Source organism: Hyperolius riggenbachi, chromosome 2 (genome assembly GCF_040937935.1).
Source record: "Hyperolius riggenbachi isolate aHypRig1 chromosome 2, aHypRig1.pri, whole genome shotgun sequence".
Taxonomy (NCBI): domain Eukaryota; kingdom Metazoa; phylum Chordata; class Amphibia; order Anura; family Hyperoliidae; genus Hyperolius; species Hyperolius riggenbachi.
Window position 1 is genome coordinate 160,417,397 of NC_090647.1, and position 21,600 is coordinate 160,438,996.

At 43.2% G+C, this 21,600-nt stretch overlaps 1 long non-coding RNA gene across 5 annotated transcripts in view; it reads left to right on the plus strand.

Moving 5' to 3' along the window:
• Positions 1-21,600, plus strand: part of LOC137544147 (uncharacterized) — a 219,926-nt gene that overhangs the window by 138,779 nt on the left and 59,547 nt on the right. The window lies entirely within an intron of this gene.

Genomic DNA, 21,600 nt, shown 5'->3' on the forward strand with positions numbered 1-21,600 from the left:
TGGAAGCTTATTGTAACAGGTGACCATGGTCTGAGCTAGGTATGTAGCAATTCTGAGGGAAAGTGAAGTCATCTACATAAGTCCATATCCACTCCAACTGGTAAAAAGTGAAAAGTGAGAGTGACTCAGTCTGAGCTGAAAATCGTTACCTCAGAATTGAGGCAAGTGGAAAAACAAATCATTAAAGCAGCAAGGAAGTCAAATTACACTTTTATACACTTTACGGGAAAAAAAGCAGCCAGTAGTGTTTAGCAGGAACTTCTATATACATTTTACATCTGGTAATATGATACAGAATTTCAATACCTGACATGGCTGGTCCTCCACACCTATATTACCACTGCATTATTATTATTATTTAGTATTTACTAATGCCAACGTCTTCCGCAGTGCTGTACAGAAGTGTTCACCAACCCTGTCCTCAAGGCCCACTAACAGTGCATGTTTGATGGATTGCGGAGAAACCGCCGCGCGTTCTGACAGTGAGGCGGCGGTGTCCGCGCACGGAGCGGCGGTTTCCCCGCAGCAACATGCGTCTGGTTTGTCTGGACCTAGTAGTGCACACAGATGGAGAGCTACGCGCGCGCGCGCCGCAAGACCGGCTCTTTATGCCAATAGGAGAAGGGTCAGCTGATCGAGGCGGTCAGCTGATCCCAGCTCAGCAGGTGATTGGTTGATGGGAGCTGGGCGGCGCTGTGGAGCGCTTTGCTATATATATCTCTTGCTGGTTGTCTGGCGTTGCGAATACCTAAGTGTTAGCACTCAGACCTTAGTCAGATCCTTCAGTGTGGTGGAACCAGGTGGACCTGGGAATCCACACTTAGCCAGTTCACTGTATCATTATCTGTGTTACTCTCTAGCATAGTTCCAGGGTGTAGAGACCACGGATCTCACACCTCAGACTAGGAATACTGTGTATCATCTGTGTTATTCCTTAGCATAGTTCCAGGGTGTAGAGACCACGGACCTCACACCCCATACTAGGAATACTGTGTATCATCTGTGTTATTCCTTAGACCAGTTCCAGGGTGTAGAGACCACGGACCTCACACCCCAGACTAGGAATACTGTATATCATCTGTGTTATTCCTTAGACCAGTTACAGGGTGTAGAGACCACGGACCTCACATCCCAGACTAGGAACACTGTATATCATCTGTGTTATGCCTCAGACTAGTTCCTGGGTGTGGGACCACGGACCTCACTTTCTAGACTAGGCATTATTGATTATCTGTTTATGAATTGTAACTCTCCTGACTTCTCTTCTGCTTTCTGATTTGGTACCTTCGCACATCTGATTACTGTTGTCGACCCTGCCTGTCCCTGGTTACCGAATCAGTCTCCTGTTTCTGTACTTTATCTGCCTGTGTGTTGCCGACCCGGCCTGCCCGACCTTTCTGGCTGTCACCCACCCCTAGGGTGCTCAGTCCTTCTGCAGAGGTCCCCTGCTCCTCAGAGTGGGCACTGCTGCAAAACCAGTCAAGGACTCCCCCTTCTGGAGCCCTTGACTGCAGTAGAGTCTTTCTCTACTTATTGGACCACCTGCTACCCCGGTGGTCCAATTCCTACTGTAACACCAAACACTTACACGCTTCAGGTGTCTAGAGGTTAGTTATACTTGGATTATTAGCGATTCTGCAGATCCTCAATAATAAGGTATATCTGTATTCTTGGGGATACTGCAGATCGCCAAGAATCAGATTCTCTCTGGTTGCTGACACCTAGTGTTGGGCGAACACCTAGATGTTCGGGTTCGCGAACGTTCGCCGAACATCGCCGCGATGTTCGGGTGTTCGCGCCGAACTCCGAACATAATGGAAGTCAATGGGGACCCGAACTTTCGTGCTTTGTAAAGCTTCCTTACATGCTACATACCCCAAATTAGCAGGGTATGTGCACCTTGGGAGTGGGTACAAGAGGAAAAAAAATATTTGAAAAAGAGCTTATAGTTTTTGAAAAAATTGATTGTAAAGTTTCAAAGGAAAAACTGTCTTTTAAATGTGGAAAATGTCATGTTTCTTTGCACAGGTAACATGCTTTTTGTCGCCATGCAGTCATAAATGTAATACAGAGAAGAGGTTCCAGGAAAAGGGACCGGTAACGCTAACCCAGCAGCAGCAGCACACGTGATGAAACAGGAGCAGGCGCAGGAGGAGAAGGCCATGCTTTTTGAGACACAACAACCCAGGCCTTGCATGAGGACAAGAAGCGTGCGGATAGCATGCTTTTTAACACCATGCAGTCATAAATGTAATAAAGATAAGAGGTTCAATAAACAGGGACCGGGCGTCAACGCTAACCCAGCAGCAGCAGACGTGATGGAACAGGAGGAGGCGCAGGAGGAGAAGGCCACGCTTTCAGGTGCAACTCAGGCCTTGCATGAGGACAAAAAAATGTGTGTGTAAAGCAATGCAATGAGTAGTTTTCAGGACACAATGGGCTATTCGGAGGAGCTATTCCCACCCCCACAATCTTCTACCTGTGAAAGGTCAATGGAACAGCCACAAATGTTGTGCCCGGATTCACAACCTTTTTCTGTGGAAAATGCACCTCGCACTGAAATGCAAGGCGAGGCCGAGGATGAACATGACGTCAACAACTCAACATGACGCAAAATGGGGGCGGAACAGAAAGCTGCTTTCAATGTTTTGAAGGCCTTAATTGCCTCCGGTGGCCAGTTAGATGCATCATTCATCACACCCAAATCCCAGAGCAATGTGTGCAGGAATTTGAATCGCAGGAGGTGTACCGAGATCATCTGGACAAGTGACCAAGTGACAAGTGACCAAGTGAAAAGTGACAAAGTGACCAGTGACAAAGTGACAAAGTGACAAAATGACAAAGTGACAAGTGACAAGTGACAAAGTGACAAGTGACAAGTGACAAAGTGACAAAATGACAAAGTGACAAGTGACAAGTGACAAAGTGACAAGTGACAAAGTGACAAAGTGACAAAGTGACCAGTGACAAAGTGACAACTGAGAGGTTGTTCTGGGGAGCTCCACTGCACTCAGTCGCATATGAGGAGAGGTCTCGTCGGGACTGCTGATCCTCCTCAGCTTGCTCAAAGCATTGAGGGTTCCTGAAGATCCTCTGCTTGGAGTTCGCCGGGGTTCAGCTTGGTGTCGGGGTCGGCGGCGTCCTCCTCACTCCAACGTGGCAGATCTTCTGTTGAAGGAAAAAAAAAAAACATTGTTAAAAGTTCAGTACTGCTTCTGAAGGACTCACCAAGAGATGCAGGATCGCTTTAATCTAGCGCACCATCGCTCGCTGGGTGATGTCCCTCCCTACGCGCTGGAATTCTACGCTGCACATGCTAGCACGCTTTTGCGCAGTGCCGAGGCGCATTCCAGCAGCTAGCTACCAAGCTTCTGTGGATCTGAGTGGGCCACCATGTTGGATCTCTGCCAAGTCCTCCAAAATTTTGAGCAATCCACGTTGCGTGACTGAGCAGTGACAACTCTACAGTCAGCATTACAATACCACTGCTGTGTTTACTGAAGAAATCAATGTTGAAGATGGAAACCGCTGGCATGATGCAAGTGGGGGATTCTGAAGATGAAAACGATCAGCGTGATGATACCAACATCAGGCAACCTGCCTCAGGAAACGCTGGTCCCAGCTATGACAAAGAACAGGACGAGGAACAGCTGGAGTTGGAGCAGGTATTGGATGCCCCCACTGCCGAGGGACAGAGCGGTGCACGTTGGACTTCCACAATTTAGCGGGAATGGACAGCAGAAGAGGAAGAAAGTGATGCTGGTGACGAATATGGTGCATCACAACAATCACAACGCTTACAAGAACATGAAGACAGAGGAGTCTGGCAGGACTCTCTGGCACACATGGCTCAATTCATGCTAGACTGCATTGAACGCGGCCCGCGCATTATTCACTATTCATTATTATTCATTATTCTGGAATCTGGACAACACCAATTACTGGGTTTATACCCAGTTTATACAAACACAATGTTAAAAAACTGATTGAAGAAAGTGTCAGACAGGTCAAAAATGGAACAATTCCAGCAGGCCCTTGAGGATGGAGACTTTAGAGAGGAGATTGACATCCTCCTCCTTCTCTAGCCAGTTGTACGCCGACAGACTGACTTCAGCAAACCCAGGAGGACCAGGAGGGCAGCAAAGAACACAAGCTGCTGCTAGTGCCGAAAAGGGAATGGTATTGGCAGTGTCCTTGGAGTGGGAACATTTTCTGACACCCATGCAGCAGCCCACAGAACAGCAATCGGGCAGTTCCACGTCCTCCAACACCAATCGCCTGGAGAAGATGGTCAAGGTCCAGGACTACATGTCAGATCGCGTAGCTGTGTTGAACAATCCATCTGCAGACAGACGGTGAGTGTGACAGGCAGCACAGAAGGACCATGGCAACTCACTCATAGTACCACAGTTTGATAGTGCTGCCCAAAAAATTATATGGATCCGTGGACCCGGGCACTGCGGGCAGTACTGGGAAGTGGGAACGCAGATTTTAGTACCTAAACACACGATACAACATGTTTTCCGGGGTCGGACTCTGAGGCACATACAGATGGTCCCGATCATCATCCTCATTATACAACTCTTCTCCTGAGTCTGACCCACCCACCACCTCTGCCACCCCAACATCCCCAGACACAGACCCCTCATCGTCCTCAACATTAACTTGGGATGCTGGCCTGAGCCAGACCTCCTCCTCCACATCAGGCCCCATCATCTCCTCAATGGCAGCCCTCATTAATTGCTCTGGCGACGGACCGATGGACACAACGTTCTCCTCCGGGGAGGGCTGCTGCTGACCACTGGCTGCTGGGGTGGATGTTATAGCTTGCGTGGGGCGTTGGCTGTTGCTGTTGTTGGGAGTGCTGCTCACAGCGGAGGTCTCTGAGGAACTCATGGTGAGCTCATATAGTGGTTGGCGGTGAGTGGAGTATTACTGATCCCAGCAATATACACACTGACTGGCAGAGTACGCAATGCTATATAGTCTGGCTGAGCGGTGTACACAGAGTGGCAGTACACACAATGCTATATAGTCTGGCTGAGCGGTGTACACAGAGTAGCAGTAAACAATGCTATATAGTCTGGCTGAGCCGTGTACACAGAGTGGCAGTAAACAATGCTATATAGTCTGGCTGAGCGGTGTACACAGAGTGGCAGTACACACAATGCTATATAGTCTGGCTGAGACGTGTACACAGAGTGGCAGTACACACAATGCTATATAGTCTGGCTGAGCGGTGTACACAGAGTGGCAGTACACACAATGCTATATAGTCTGGCTGAGCCGTGTACACAGAGTGGCAGTACACACAATGCTATATAGTCTGGCTGAGCGGTGTACACAGAGTGGCAGTAAACACAATGCTATATATAGCGTGGCTGAGCGAGGTACACAGTGGCAGTACACACAATGCTATATAGTCTGGCTGAGCCGTGTACACAGAGTGGCAGTAAACACAATGCTATATATAGCGTGGCTGAGCGAGGTACACAGTGGCAGTACACACAATGCTATATAGTCTGGCTGAGCCGTGTACACAGAGTGGCAGTAAACACAATGCTATATATAGTGTGGCTGAGCGAGGTACACAGTGGCAGTAAACAATGCTATATATAGTGTGGCTGAGCGAGCGGTGTACTACTGTTCCTAGTAGCGACACACAATGACTGGGGGGGACCCTGGCTAGCGTGGCTGGAGAGCGAACTACCCTGCCTGCCTACCCAAAGCTAAACCCACAGACAAATGGCGGAGATATGACGTGGTTCGGGTATTTATTTACCCGAACCACGTGACCGTTCGGCCAATCAGAGCGCGTTCGGGTCCGAACCACGTGACCCGTTCGGCCAATCACAGCGCTAGCCGAACGTTCGGGGAACGTTCGGCCATGCGCTCTTAGTTCGGCCATGTGGCCGAACGGTTTGGCCGAACACCTGATGGTGTTCGGCCGAACTCGAACATCACCCGAACAGGGTGATGTTCTGCAGAACCCGAACAGTGGCGAACACTGTTCGCCCAACACTACTGACACCTATCGTTACAGCATGTTTTGTGGAAATCCACAAAGGTGGTTAATCAGCTATGCTGAGAAACTAATTACTCCACCTGTGCATTTTTATGGTTTCCTGCATACATGTACTGTTGGTGGGCCTTGAGGACAGGGTTGGGAAACTATGCTGTACAGAGTATATTGTCTTGTCACGAATTGTTACTCAGGCTCACAATCGTATTCCTACCATAGTCATATGTCTATGTATGTATCCTGTAGACAGAGTATGTATCGTAGTCTAGGGCCATTTTTTTAGGGGAAGCCAATTAACTTAACTGTATGTTTTTGGGAAGTGGGAGGAAACGGGAGTTCCTGGAGGAAACCCACGCAGACACAGTCAGGTTATATATCAGATTTCATGCTGATATATAATTGGAAATTTGTGTGCAGTGCGTGGAAGGACTGAATCACATTCCGATCAGAAGGAGAGTGATTGTTTTGCCACATGGGGCAGCCATCTATAATGGGCCTGATGCACTAACTAGTAGCAATATTGCCGTGTAGAGTCAGGGCACAGTAATATTACTGGTAGGACCCCAGGAGTGTACCCAGAATTACGCTATTAGCGCAACCCAAAATTCTTGAGTAACACCTGGAAGTTGAATACCGAGGATCTCTCTACTAGTCTAACTCGTACACTGCCGCAGTTCTATTGGTAATATTGCTGTGCGCTGTCTACGCACAGCAATATTACGCGTACGTACAAAAAGGGCGCCTGGACAAAAAGGGCGCAGGGTGTAAACTCTAAATAATAATTAATCATTAATAGGGTTTATAAAAATAGTGTGCTATATTTCGTTTACAAATAAAGTTTAACAAAATTATAAATCATTAAATAATGTTTATAAAATCGGAAATTGTGAAAACGTTAATCTTCCCTATTTGTAAAGTTAAACTTATAATTACGTTTATTAAAAAAACAATAATATATGTTTAATTGTTATAATTGTATATTATTGTGAATAACCTTCATTTATGGTTTGTTCTTATAATAAAATCTGAAAATATTCTTTATAACGATGATATAAATATAAGTACGTTCGTAATAAGTGTTGTAAAACATTAGTAATTATTACTAAAATTTTACTAAAACTATACCTAAGCCTACTCTTACACAGAACCCTCCCTGTACCTATCCCTAACCCCTAGACCCCCCTGTTGGTGCCTAAACCTAAGACCCCCCTGGTGGTGCCTAAACCTAAGACCCCCCTGTTGGTGCCTAAACCTAAGACCCCCCTGTTGGTGCCTAAACCTAAGACCCCCCTGTTGGTGCCTAAACCTAAGACCCCCCTGTTGGTGCCTAAACCTAAGACCCCCCTGTTGGTGCCTAAACCTAAGACCCCCCTGTTGGTGCCTAAACCTAAGACCCCCCCTGGTGGTGCCTAAACCTAAGACCCCCCTGTTAGTGCCTAAACCTAAGACCCCCCTGTTGGTGCCTAAACCTAAGACCCCCCTTTATTATGTGGATAATAATGTTTTACTAATTATGGATGCAAAAAATATTTTGCAATTTACGTAACGTACTGATCGCTTTATTTTGTGAATAATAATGTTTTTTATTATGTGGATAATAATGTTTTACAAATTGTGACTCCAAAAAATATATTCCAATTTACATTACGTACTGATCGCTTTATTTTGTGAATAATGTTTTAAAAACAGTAAGGGATAAAACTTTAAATAAAAAAATATATTGCAATTTACATTACGTACTGATCGCTTTATTTTGTGAATAATGTTTTAAAAACAGTAAGGGATAAAACTTTAAATAATGTTTTAATTATTTAAATAAGATAAATATATTTAGTATTTTCATAAACGTTATTCGGCACGGGTGCATTTTATAAACGTAAATCAACACAAGCTCAGTTATAAATCATTAAACAGCTCCGGGCGCCGTTTGTAAACTTTATTTAGCTCCGGGCGCCGTTTGTAAACTTTATTTAGCTCCGGCGCCCTTTTTTCCTGCTCGGCGCCCATTAAACGTTATTTATTATGGGAGTGAATGGCGGCGCCCTTTTTGTCCACTAGCTGCCTGCGCCCTTTTTTCCCCAGCTCCCAATATTACTGCCAGTTAGTTCATCAGGCCCAATATGTGGCTAGTCTGTTGAACTTCTGAGAGACACAATCCCTTTAAAGCTCCCCAGACAACTGTGCTTCTTTTCTGCTTCAAAAATAGGTATACATGGCTCTAATTTCTCTGTGTTTTTTTTCCTTTGTGGGAATAAATAACAGAACTGTTCAGCTAATGGCACTTACATAATGAGAGATCTAATGGCCACAATAAAAGCAAATGTAACTTATTCCATTACATTTACCTTCCCAGTCGATCAATTATCGCTCTCTGGATTTTCCCCTTGAGTGCTGCTGGTAGTCTGAGCAATTTTAAGGACATGTTTTATTTGTTTTCATAATTAAATAAATACCCAAGGTCTACTGCAAACTCGGAGATACAGACAAAGGAATGCCCTGTAATATTACAGCAGTGTGATAAATCAATAATTTACTTCCAAACAGTTCCCCCATGAGCTATTACTAGGATCATGAGCTATTGCGGCAAAACATCCTTTATTTAATTTGAACCTGAACAAAAGGTAAAAGTATAAAACTTTAGGTGTGCATTTAATTTACATGATTAGGTGTGTATATAATTTAAATTATCTTTTTGGTTAAATGCTTCTGCAAAATATAAAAACTGAAAAATCCATCCAGTATTAGAAAAAGTTTTTAACGTTGAATGCTGTGTGGGTTCCAGGCGGTGAGAGTGCCTGGGACCCCCGCGGCCCCCCGGTTGTATGGGGGCAATGGGAAGCCTCCTCGTGGCGCCCCTGGATAGTGCTGTATAGCATGAACTAATTCCCGCAGGGCGATTGTTTTGCGGTTTTTGGTTTTGACCCTGCATATTTAGGCATGCGAAAGCAAATGCTTATTTGCATGAGCAATGTCTCGTGATTAGCCAATAGGCCAAATTTGCAAAGCCAGATTTGTCAGGTTCACTTGGTTGATGCACACATGTTCTTTCTCTGATTGTAGTTAGCATTGCATTTCTTTTTTCTGAGGGCAGGTAGTGAGTGGCTTGTTTTAGGAGGTGAGAGCCCTGGAGCAGGCTATTTGCGCCTGTCCGCCCCTTATGTGTCGCGCCCAGGTTATGCGCATACAGCAGAACGCAATGGACGTTGAGGTAAGTGCCTGTTTTTAATCTTGGGAGGTGTGTGCGGGCGGCTCTTCCCGGCGCTGGCCACGCTGGGGAGATCGCCTGCACCCCCCAGCCTCCGCCTCCGGGGTGCCGCTGTGTGGGTTCCAGGCGGTGAGAGTGCCTGGGACCCCCGCGGCCCCCCGGTTGTATGGGGGCAATGGGAAGCCTCCTCGTGGCGCCCCTGGATAGTGCTGTATAGCATGAACTAATTCCCGCAGGGCGATTGTTTTGCGGTTTTTGGTTTTGACCCTGCATATTTAGGCATGCGAAAGCAAATGCTTATTTGCATGAGCAATGTCTCGTGATTAGCCAATAGGCCAAATTTGCAAAGCCAGATTTGTCAGGTTCACTTGGTTGATGCACACATGTTCTTTCTCTGATTGTAGTTAGCAGTGCATTTAATTTACATGATTAGGTGTGTATATAATTTAAATTATCTTTTTGGTTAAATGCTTCTGCAAAATATAAAAACTGAAAAATCCATCCAGTATTAGAAAAAGTTTTTAACGTTGAATAATTTGTCCCAAAGGTCCTGATAATTTGTTTAGTAAGAACAATAAATACACTTCTTTAGGCCTTGTTCACATTGAGTTCGGCTCGTGTGTCCGTCCGCGGTGGGCTTTTTTTCCACGTTTTTTTCTGCAATTTTCTGCGCATTCCGCCGTTTTTGTGGGCGTTTTTGTAAGCGCCTTTGCAGAGCACTTCCGTCTTTTGATCCCGAAAAAAATAAATACAATGTATTTTTTTTTAAAACGCTTAGATTAGTGTTAGGGATCAGTATTGGCGAATATTGAGGCGGGGTAGTTGGTTAGGGTTAGGCTTTCGATTGAGGTGGGTCAGTAGGGTTAGGAATTGGTAGGGAGAGGGAAGGAGGGGGGGGGGGTTAATTACCAATAGTCAACTATAAATTACTGCATAATTCCAATAGTAGCATAATAATCTTTAGGTGCTTTCTAATGATACAATCTTGAGTATACAATTTTACCAAATCTATGTAGTAGAAGAGTAAACAGAGTGCATATACTTTGCATGCATACATTAAGTAGTCCCTTATATAAGTAATACAATTGTACAATCAAGATTGTATCATTAGAGGGCACCTTTTAGTTAGGTTAGGCCATAGTCAAATATTGTAAATATTGTTGATATTCTACTATGTGAATTATGCAGTGATTCACAGTAGAGTATCTGTTATATTCTACTTGTGGCGCCCTATCTCCGGTGCCCATTTTAAATATACGCCATTTCTCGCTATAGGTACAGCATGGCCGAAGCGAGTGATCAGGCACTGACATTCACCAAGGTGCTCAATTTGTTTTCTTGCCTTTGTTCTGAAAAATAAAACATGGAACCTATAGGTGAGCAGTTACAGGAAAGCAGGTGTGCCGTGCCATATGCAAGAACAGGATCCTAAAGGACTAATGCAGCTTTGTTCTTATTTAACCGTATGAAACCCATGAATGCCGTTTTGTAAAACATTGACACGGGGAGTTTCCACTCTTATCTCACATCTTATCTTAGCTTGTGCTTTCATGGTAACATCGTCTCTTCCGATCACTTTTCAGATTGAGATAGATGAAACTGTATACCTTCTATCCAGGCTGCACCAAACAGAGATATCACTTCTATTGCTCCAACAATGGTCACAGGTAAATGGACTAGAAGCAGTCACACAAGCAGTTATCACTGCTACAGCTCCAACAATGGTCACAGGTAAATGGACTAGAAGCAGTCACACAAGCAGTTATCACTGCTACAGCTCCAACAATGGTCACAGGTAAATGGACTAGAAGCAGTCACACAGGCGGCTATACAAGTGGACAGATGGCAGATGGAGAGCACTAATCAGCAAGCATTCTAAGCGATACAGAAACCCGAGGAGTGCAGCAGAAATGTCACCTTTCAGTGGAAGCTCTTTTGCTGGCCATTGTACATGGTGGTGTGTGAAAACTAAAGGCACTGCCTCTGGCTAATCAACACACTGTATTTACTAAACACCTATATATTATATATCAGCTTGTATTTGACTTCATGGTTTTATTTAAAGGACAACTATCACAAAAAAATTGTAAAGAATAAAATATATCTGCACACATAAATATAAAAATGTACATTAGTAATAGTGTACAATGCACTATAAATTACTTTTTTTCCTATTTTGCTGTCACTCAGGGCTTGTTCACACTGCAGGCATTTTCGTCTTTTTTTCGGCCGCCCGCCGGTTTTAAAAACGCCCCCCGACCGCGTAGCCAATGCATGTCTATGAGAAGGTTCATATCAGCGCAGGTCGTTCGCAGTGCGGCTAGGAAAGCGGTGCGTGTTCCATTTTCGGGGCAATTCCGCGTCAATGGAAGATATAGGAAAATCGGTTAACACGCAATAAGGCGATTGTGCACGCGGATTTGCTTCCGCAGATATTTAAACGAAAAGTGTTTCAGGGTCAGCCTGCACTTCCTGTTTTTTTGGCAGAGCTGGCGTATGAGAAAAACCGAAGATGAGTTGCAGGTGCTGGTTTAACACAGAAGACCTGATTACTCATGTAGAAAATTATCCATTTCTTTATGACAAAAGGCATCCCGATTATAACGATAACTGCAAGACCAATGGGGCCTGAGCTGATATCGCCGCTTTTTTTTTAATGAAGATGTATGGGACCAATTATCGGAAAATAGCAAAGCAGAGAAAAGTAAGTTAATTTTTTTTTAGGGGCACTACAGCGAAAAACTGTAAAATTTAAAATATGTGCAAACATATACAAATAAGAAGTACAATTTTTCCAGAGTAAAATGAGCCATACATTACTTTTCTCCTATGTTGCTGCCACTTACAGTAGGTAGTAGAAATCTGACAGAAGTGACAGGTTTTGGACTAGTCCATCTCTTTATAGGGGATTCTCAGGGATATATTTATTTTCAAAAGCACTTTGTGAATGGCAGTTGCTCTGTCCAACTGCCAAAAAACTGTGTAGAGAGCAGTGAAGCCGGTCAGCATCATTGTTTAAATCCTTTTTAGGGAATATCTTTATAAATAATAAAAGCCTTGCTGTGAATCCCCTATGAAGAGATGGACTAGTCCAAAACCTGTCACTTCGGTCAAATTTCTACTGCCTACTGTAAGTGACAGCAACATAGGAGAAAAGTAATTTATGGCTCATTTTACTCTGAAAAAAAATGTACTTCTTATTTGTATATGTTTGCACATGTTTTAAATTTTACAGTTTTTCGCTGCAGTGCCCCTTTTTAACAGTACTGAAGACAGTTTTCCTGATGAAGAGACCCCAGGAGCTTCAAATGAAAATGTAGATATCAGTGACCCGTCATCACAGAGTACTAGCACATCTGTGCAGGAAGAAGAGCCCAACATGCCCATGCACTCCCCAGATAGCCCATCCACACATATGTCACCACCAGTTACACGTAATGTGTCATACAAAAGTAAACCCAGCTATCAGTACAGAAAATCAGGAAGATGCATGAGTAGAGCAGAATATGACATGAAAATCACAGAGTTGCCTGGCTCTTCTACTGACCACATATGCTATTGCTCTGTTGTTATTGCCTGATGAAGCGGGATCAAACCTGAGAAACGCGTTGCATATTTGGAGTTCATGAATAAAATATATTGACTGTCTTTACTACAGTCGTTGTGTGTCTACTTGGAGGAGGTAAGTCCACCACTACCTCCTCTATTTACCAAGAATTTGTTTTTTAAGCTCATTTAGCTTCCTTTTATCCTCTTGGCGCCTCTGTTCTCCTGCATAATATGATATGAAAATGGTCACTTTCATAGAAAAAGCTGTCACAAATATGGAAAGAAGAAATCAAACTTTTGATGCACTGAATGAGCCCTGTACTCAATTCCTCTTGAGTCAAGTGCCATCTTTGCAAAAACTTCCTGAGAAATTATTGCTAGCTAAATGTGATATGTTTGAGGTCTTGAACAAATATATTGTAAGGATTTTCAGGTCTGCCTGTCATTGCAGCGATAAGCTAACAATGAATTTCATCCCTTTTGCATATGCATGTGTCAGGGCTCTCTGTGGCTGCAGACATCAGCTAGCAGCAGTACTGATCCTATTTGCATATGCATGGGAGTGTTCCATCACCTGCAGGGTAACTGCTCAATTAGTGGAAGCATTTAGCATCCTGAGTTCCCAGCAGGCTTTGCTGGTGCATTGCATTGTCTAAGCCTAGCTCAGTGCAGTTAGACTTCAGCCTTCCCTGATAGCTGATTCATGTATCTAGTGTCATGTCATGAGTTCCTGTATCCTTGTTCCTGTTCCAAGTTTTTGGATTCCAAGCACGTGTTCCTGTTCATGTTCTGAGTACCTGGATTTCATGCCTGTATGCCTACTCTTGCTCTGAGTATCTGGACTTCAATTCCTGCATACCTGTTCATGTCCTGAGTTCCTTGCCTGAATGTGTGTTCCTGGTAAACCTGTATACCTGCTCCTGGATTACCTGCATGCTTGTTCCTGGTGCAACCTGCATATCTGTTCCTGGTGCGCCCTGCATATCTGTTACTGGACTTGTATACGTTTGCCAGTCTCTGGGTAATATTCCTGCATATTGTTCTTGAACTTGTGTTGCAAAACCTGTTCCTGCATTACGTCCTGGAAACCCTGCTTTGAACATTGCATGTACCTTTCACTGTAAATAAACATCACTTGCACCAAATCATGGACGTCTGCATATATTTGGTTACCAACTGCACCGAGTATGGCCGAGCCTGACATATATGGCACCAGACCCACCTTTGCGAAACCAAAACAATGCAGATTATGGCCATAGTCATATAGGTCAACATCATGAGCCATACAGGCACCCAGTACATCAATCTTACTATAGTCAACCTGTCTATAACTCTCATCAGTACTCATTGCACAGTATGCCACCTTATCCTCATATGTCTGCACAGCAGTACTATCCAACCATCAAACCACCTATGCCTCCAAGAACATCCAGCCCACAAAAACCCTCTCCTGACACACCAGTGTATACAGATCTAAGTGGTCAAGGTAGTGGTTACAACAGGCCACACAAAGAGTTTCCAGGCAGTCAGACACACAGTATATCACTAGAATTGTTTGTAGACGATAATTAATGTGTCCTACTTCCATTTAGGTTGTATTTTTGTTATTGTTCACATTCTATGTTGAGAAGATTTTACTGTTATTTCTTATCTGACAATTACAAAATGACAATTTTTAATATGTCAGTGTAAAACATTGTTTGCTCATACTCTGGGTACAACATATAGGCTGCATCAACAGTGTAGATCATTGTTAAAGTCTGGGCCACATATTGTCCTGCCCATATTGTACGCTCTTGAGCACCCCAAAAATATATCATTATGACAAGTGTACCATTGTCATTTGTTGGTTGCAAATATAACAGTTCCTGCTGTGAACTGTTTGTTTTGCTAAAATGGCAGCCTTAAAGCGGAATATAACCCTGCATTTCAACTTTGCTCTAAAACATTATTTACAGCATATTATATGCAAAAAGCATTTTTTTTACTAGACCAGCATTGGAAGGGTTAAACACAGAGGTTTAAAGTTCCGTGGAGAGATATGCAGAAGTTCAGATTGTTACATTCTATTTAGTTATATGTATCTATTGGGAAATGTTACACACTCTTTGGCTGTCCTCCAACTCCTTCTCAGTCAGAGAGATGAGTCACATTCAACACTTAGATACATTTATGTAAACAAAATGTATCTATGTCAGCTTCGGATGCGTCTGCAGAAATCTCCAGGAACTTTAAAGCACTGTGTAACCCTTTCAATGCAGGTCTAGTAAAAAAAAAAAAAAATGCTGGTTGCATATAATATACTGTAAATAATGTTTTAGAGCAAAGTTGAAATGCAGGGTTATATTCCGCTTTAAAAAAATAAAATAAAACACTAAACCAAAAGCATTTGTCCTCTCTGTATTTTATATAAGTTAAAGTATTGCAGAATGAGGTATGTGCCTGTGACATTTGTAGAAGTTTGGGTAGAGTGGGCGCAAAGTGTTAGCCTATAGCTGTTGGTAAGGAAGTGTTAAATATGGTGATATTTGACTAAACTACAAATATGAGGTGCAATTACCTATAAGGGGACATTAAATACCTTACACATGTTACTCCAGAAACACATGCAAAAAAAGAACAATGAAAACCAGCTGACTATAATCAAACAGGTGTATCATACAGTATTTTGTACGGCTGAACACACAAACCAAGGTAAATTGAGTGACATTGAGCCATGACATCTCTGCTGATGTTCATGGGATGCACCCAGTACTGGCGACGCCTGGCCCTTCGACTCATGAAGACATCAACGCACAAAAGAACAAGCAACTCATCCTCCATGGCTATAGTCCTCTCCACAACCCACAAAGCATTGCAGCATATACAGTGGGTTGCAAAAGTATTCGGCCCCTTGAAGTTTTCCACATTTTGTCACATTACTGCCACAAACATGCATCAATTTTATTGGAATTCCACGTGAAAGACCAATACAAAGTGGTGTACATGTGAGAAGTGGATCGAAAATCATACATCATTCCAAACATTTTTTACAAATAAATAACTGCAAAGTGTAGTGTGTATAATTATTCGGCCCCCTATGTCAATACTTTGTAGAACCACCTTTTGCTGCAATTACAGCTGCCAGTGTTTTAGGGTATGTCTCTACCAGCTTTGCACATCTAGAGACTGAAATCCTTGCCCATTCTTCTTTGCAAAACAGCTCCAGCTCAGTCAGATTAGATGGACAGCGTTTGTGAACAGCAGTTTTCAGATCTTGCCACAGATTCTCGATTGGATTTAGATCTGGTCTTTGACTGGGCCATTCTAACACATAGATATGTTTTGTTTTAAACCATTCCATTGTTGCCCTGGCTTTATGTTTAGGGTCATTGTCCTGCTGGAAGGTGAACCTCTGCCCCAATCTCAAGTCTTTTGCAGTCTCCAAGAGGTTTTCTTACAAGTTTGCCATGTATTTGGCTCCATCCATCTTCCCATCAACTCTGACCAGCTTCCCTGTCCCTGCTGAAGAGATGCTGAAGAGAGCATGATGCTGCCACCACCATATTTGACAGTGGGGATGGTGTGTTCAGAGTGATGTGCAGTGTTAGTTTTCCGCCACACATAGCGTTTTGCATTTTGGCCAAAAAGTTCCATTTTAGTCTCATCTGACTAGAAAACCTTCTGGTTGCTGTGTCCCCCACATGGCTTGTGGCAAACTGCAAACTGGACTTCTTATGCTTTTCTGTTAACAATGCCTTTCTTCTCGCCACTCTTCCATAAAGGCCAACTTTGTACAGTGCATGACTAATAGTTGTCCTATGGACAGAGTCTCCCACCTGAGCTGTAGATCTCTGCAGCTCGTCCAGAGTCACCATGGGCCTGTTGACTGCATTTCTGATCAGCGATCTCCTTGTTCGGCCTGTGAGTTTAGGTGGACGGCCTTGTCTTGGTAGGTTTACAGTTGTACTATACTCCTTCCATTTCTGAATGATCGCTTGAACAGTGCTCCTTGGGATGTTCAAGGCTTTGGAAATCTTTTTGTAGCCTAAGCCTGCTTTACATTTCTCATTAACTTTATCCCTGACCTGTCTTGTGTGTTCTTTGGACTTCATGGTGTTGTTGCTCCCAATATTCTCTTAGACAACCTCTGAGGCCCTCACAGAGCAGCTGTATTTGTACTGACATTAGATTACACACAGGTGCACTCTATTTAGTCATTAGCACTTATCAGGCAATGTCTATAGGCAACTGACTGCACTCAGATCAAAGGGGGCCGAATAATTATGCACACCCTACTTTGCAGTTATTTATTTGTAAAAAATGTTTGGAGTCATGTATGCTTTTCGTTCCACTTCTCATGTGTACACCACTTTGTGTTGGCCTTTCATGTTGAATTCCAATAAAATTGATTCATGTTTGTGGCAGTAATGTGACAAAATGTGGAAAACTACAAGGGGGCCGAATACTTTTGCAACACACTGTATGCTACACATTACACACATGGGGCTTGATTCATAGCGTGACCGTGATAAGAGTTATCACAGCTTTGTGAATCAAGCCATTGTGAATCAAGCATTATTTGGTGCAAGGCTCTTTAAAATATTCAAAAATAAAGCTGAAACACAAAAAGGCCCCCCCCCCCCAAAAAAAAAAATGAATACAAAACGCGCACAAAAAAACGCCCTGCCCACCCAAACGCCGGGAATTGGAAAAAAGTTAAAATTCGCATAACGCGAACGCAAACTGGACAAGGCCTCACAGTAAGTAGTAAAAATCTGCCAAATCTGGTTTTGGGGGAATATATTGAATATGTTCAGAGGAAGCCAGCGCTGGAACAGAAGGCTCAAGGAGCAGGGTTGCTCGTAAACTACGCCAGCGTGAATCTACGCATCGTAGTACGCAACTACGCATCGTAGTTCGTAGGCAACGTTTAAGAACTACACGTACGCATTTCCGCGTAGTCGTAGTCCCACTATGCGTAGCTTCGCCCGCTACGCGTAGTTGACATATGTATTGCGAAGTCAACTACGCGTGCGGTATTTGCATTTATATGGGTCATTGCGCATGCGCAGAAATTTTATTGCCCTTTATACGCATACAATTCCGCATTGGATGTTGGAATGTATGCTTATATTAGTTTGTGTATGCGCATAGTTAGCAGATTATTGCGGAAATTTTTCCGCATAAGGGCATAAGCGGTCGCATCAACTACGCTACGCAATACGTGAAGCTTGCGTATTTTAATGCGTAGTCTACGGTATGCTAACGTAGCGAAGTGGCTGATTTAGGAGCTGTAGATTGCGAAGCGTATTTGCGTAAAAATACGCGTAGTTCCAGCGTAGCGAAGTTGGCTGACTACGACCATCCCTGTCAAGGAGCATCAGGGAAGCCTATGGACAATCCAGAGTAGGGATGATCACAGATATGCAAATTGTTCTGAGTTGATGCAAATGTATGCAAATTTGTATGCAAATATATGCAGCTTGAAAATGGACTGATCAATTTAAACCTAGGTTTTAATTGATCGGTCCATTTTCAATCTGCATAACTTTGCAAACAAATTTGCATAATTTTGGAAAAATTTGCATCTCATTGATCATACCTATTCCAGAGGCCTCCTTCTACTCAGGTAATCATCTCTTTTTTATTTAACACGAAACTGTAGTGAAAATAATGTAATAAATAAAAAACATTTTTTATAAATATAATATTCATTTTTTAAATGATTTACCGTGTATACTCGTGTATAAACCGAATATTTGGGACCAAAAAAGTGGTCCAAAAGTGGGGGCGTAGGCTTATACATGAGTCACCATGCCATTGCCCCCTACCCAGTGACCTTCTCTATAGAGTTATGGGTGATTAGGGCACATACATAGTCACAAGGGTTTCCCCCTCTCCCCCTCCAGAGCGGAGTATTATCTAAATTGCAGCTACGTCCCTGAGTGCCTCCCCCTGCAAATGCAGTGTGGTCTAGCCGGACTGACAGTGTCGGCTCTCTCTCCCTCCACCCCCGCCAGAGCGAAGCGGCATGTGAATATCAGCAGTGTGCTGATCGGATCGCCGCTCTCTCTGTGTGCAGAGCTATAAACAGCGGTACGTGCTTCCCCTACTTACTCCCTAAAGTCCGCTCGTGCTGCGGGGATTCCTCCATAGCTACTCTGATGCCGGCTCATCTCTATGACGCCATCTAGTGGCGCTTGCGTCATAGAGATGAGCCGCCATCAGAGTAGCTATGGAGGAATCCCCGCAGCACGAACGGACTTTAGGGAGTAAGTAGGGGAAGCACGTACCGCTGTTTATAGCTCTGCACACAGAGAGAGCGGCGATCCGATCAGCACACTGCTGATATTCACATGCCGCTTCGCTCTGGCGGGGGTGGAAGGAGAGAGAGCCAACACTGTCAGTCCGGCTAGACCACACTGCATTTGCAGGGGGAGGCACTCGGGGACGTAGCTGCAATTTAGATAATACTCCGCTCTGGAGGGGGAGAGGGGGAAACCCTTGTGACTGTGTATGTGCCCTAATCACACAGCACTATATAGAGGGGAAACTCTGGCTGAGACACACAGAATTTAAGTATAAACTGCTCTGCTCTGGATGGAGATGGGGAAAGTAAAGTGATGGCTGTAGATGTGCCCTAATCACACAGCACTATATAAAGGGGATACTCTGGCTGAGATACACAGGATTTATTTATAAACTGCTCTGCTCTGGAGAGGGAATGGGGACACAGTCATGGCCGCATATCCTCTCAAACTATGCTGCATATGCCGGGGGCACAGTTATTTGCAGGATTGGGCACTTGTGTAGTGTATGGCTAGCGGGACAATGACTTTAGACCTCTGCATTGCTTCCCTCCCCGGCTTATACTCGGGTCAATCATTTTTCAAAGTTTTTTTAGGTAAAAGTTGGGGGGTCGGCTTATACTCGGGTCGGCTTATACTCGAGTATATACGGTAGTCAGTGTTTGCCCATGGTCTCCCAGAATGCTCTGGGAGGAGAATTCGGCATAGTTAAACAGCGTAGGCTAAGCGTCACTGGGAGGGCGGGGCTCCACACCAGTATACATTAATATATAGATAAAGGAAGATTTTCTGATGATGAAACCAGGAAAATTACCGTAAATAATAACTTACTGCATTCTATCATGGGTCACTACAGTACCGGTTTAATTTTTCATTTCTTATACGCTTTTAATATGTTTTCCTTTTAAAGAATGAATCTAGACACTGGTAGTTCCCTTATGAACAGTACATTTGCAGTGCTTCTATATTTATTTCATTACCGTTATTATTTTTGTAGGTACATAAGTATCTCTGAAATGTACTTTCCCTCCTACACTTTGACTAATCAAATCAAGGTTAAAGTACATTTTAGAAGAAAGGGTGAACTTGTAGTTAATTTTCACTGTACAGCTAATCGAACATATAAAACCTGACCGTGCTAGCAGCATAAATGTAGTGTAAACCAGACTAACAACTCAGGTCATGCGAGAGGTTAAACTGTTTTCAATTTACAGGGGAGCAAGCTGTGCTGGTGTCACACCAGTGTTTGCTGGAAACATTTTGTTCCAGGCTTAATTTGCAGAAGACCAGTCTGTGCTGGAGCTGCATCAGTAACTGCCGGAGTCATATTTGTTCCATGGGAAATTATACCCGTACTTTGGTGACACAGTAATAGAGATACAGATTGTCTGACTCTACATCCAAGATGTTCAATTAGCAGCAACATAATGCTGGCAATATGTAGTCAGGTGCCCTGACAGTTCTGTTCAATAGTTGCTGTATGTCATTTAATTAACTCTGCCATTGTAAAGTGTTAGATTAGATATTATGTTAGCTTATTGAATGCTTTAAAGCTATGACACATTTTAATTTGGATAACGTCAAAACACTGGTCTTTATCACATTGGCTACTTTATTCAATAATGCATGGCAAAAATGAAATCAGACTTTAGTAACTAGTTATAGAAAAGCTGAAGTGAACAATAACCTTATGAAATAATTATATGTGTTTAACCACTTCACTCCACAGGCTAATCTATCCTTCCTGTCAACAACCATTTTCACCTTGTAGTACTACTCCCATTCATTCTACAATAATTTTATCACTGCTTATCCCACCTAAATGATCTATATCTTGTTTTTTTCTTCACTACAAATTATGCTTTTTGGGGTGATATTTGTTTTCTGTAATTACTTTACTATTTATGCATTTTAAAGGGAGAAACAAGTGAAAAAAGTATCCAATTACTTCCACTAGGCCTCTTTCACAGTGCGACGTTAAAGTCGCACGTTAGAAAATGTTTTAACGTGGACTAACGCACAGCAATAGTAAGTCTGTGCAACATTCACAGTGCACACGTTGCGTTGTGTGTAACGTGTAGCAAAATTTAGAAAGTGCTGTTTATTTAGCAATAAATCTGCTGCGTTGTGTGTGTTGCACATGCTGAGTAATTTTTTTTATGTAACGCATGTGCCGTTTTCATTCCATCACTGTGCGACGAAAACGGCGCACCAAACGCAGGGCTAAAAAATGTACTATAACGTCCAAGTCATAGTCTTTCAATGCGTTGCATTAGGGGCACGTTATGCGACCTTAACGTCGCATCAACGTCCCACTGTGAAAGAGGCCCTATAGTTTTAAAATAAACAATGCTACTATCGATAAAACCCACACATTTTATTTGCCTATTTGTCCTGGTTATTACAACATTTAAATGATGTCTCTTAGTACAATGTACGGTGACAATATATTATTTGGTGGTTTTTGTTTTCACATGGTTTTCTATCAATGATTACAATCCCTCATTTGCTAAAATAACAGTAGCATAGCCTCA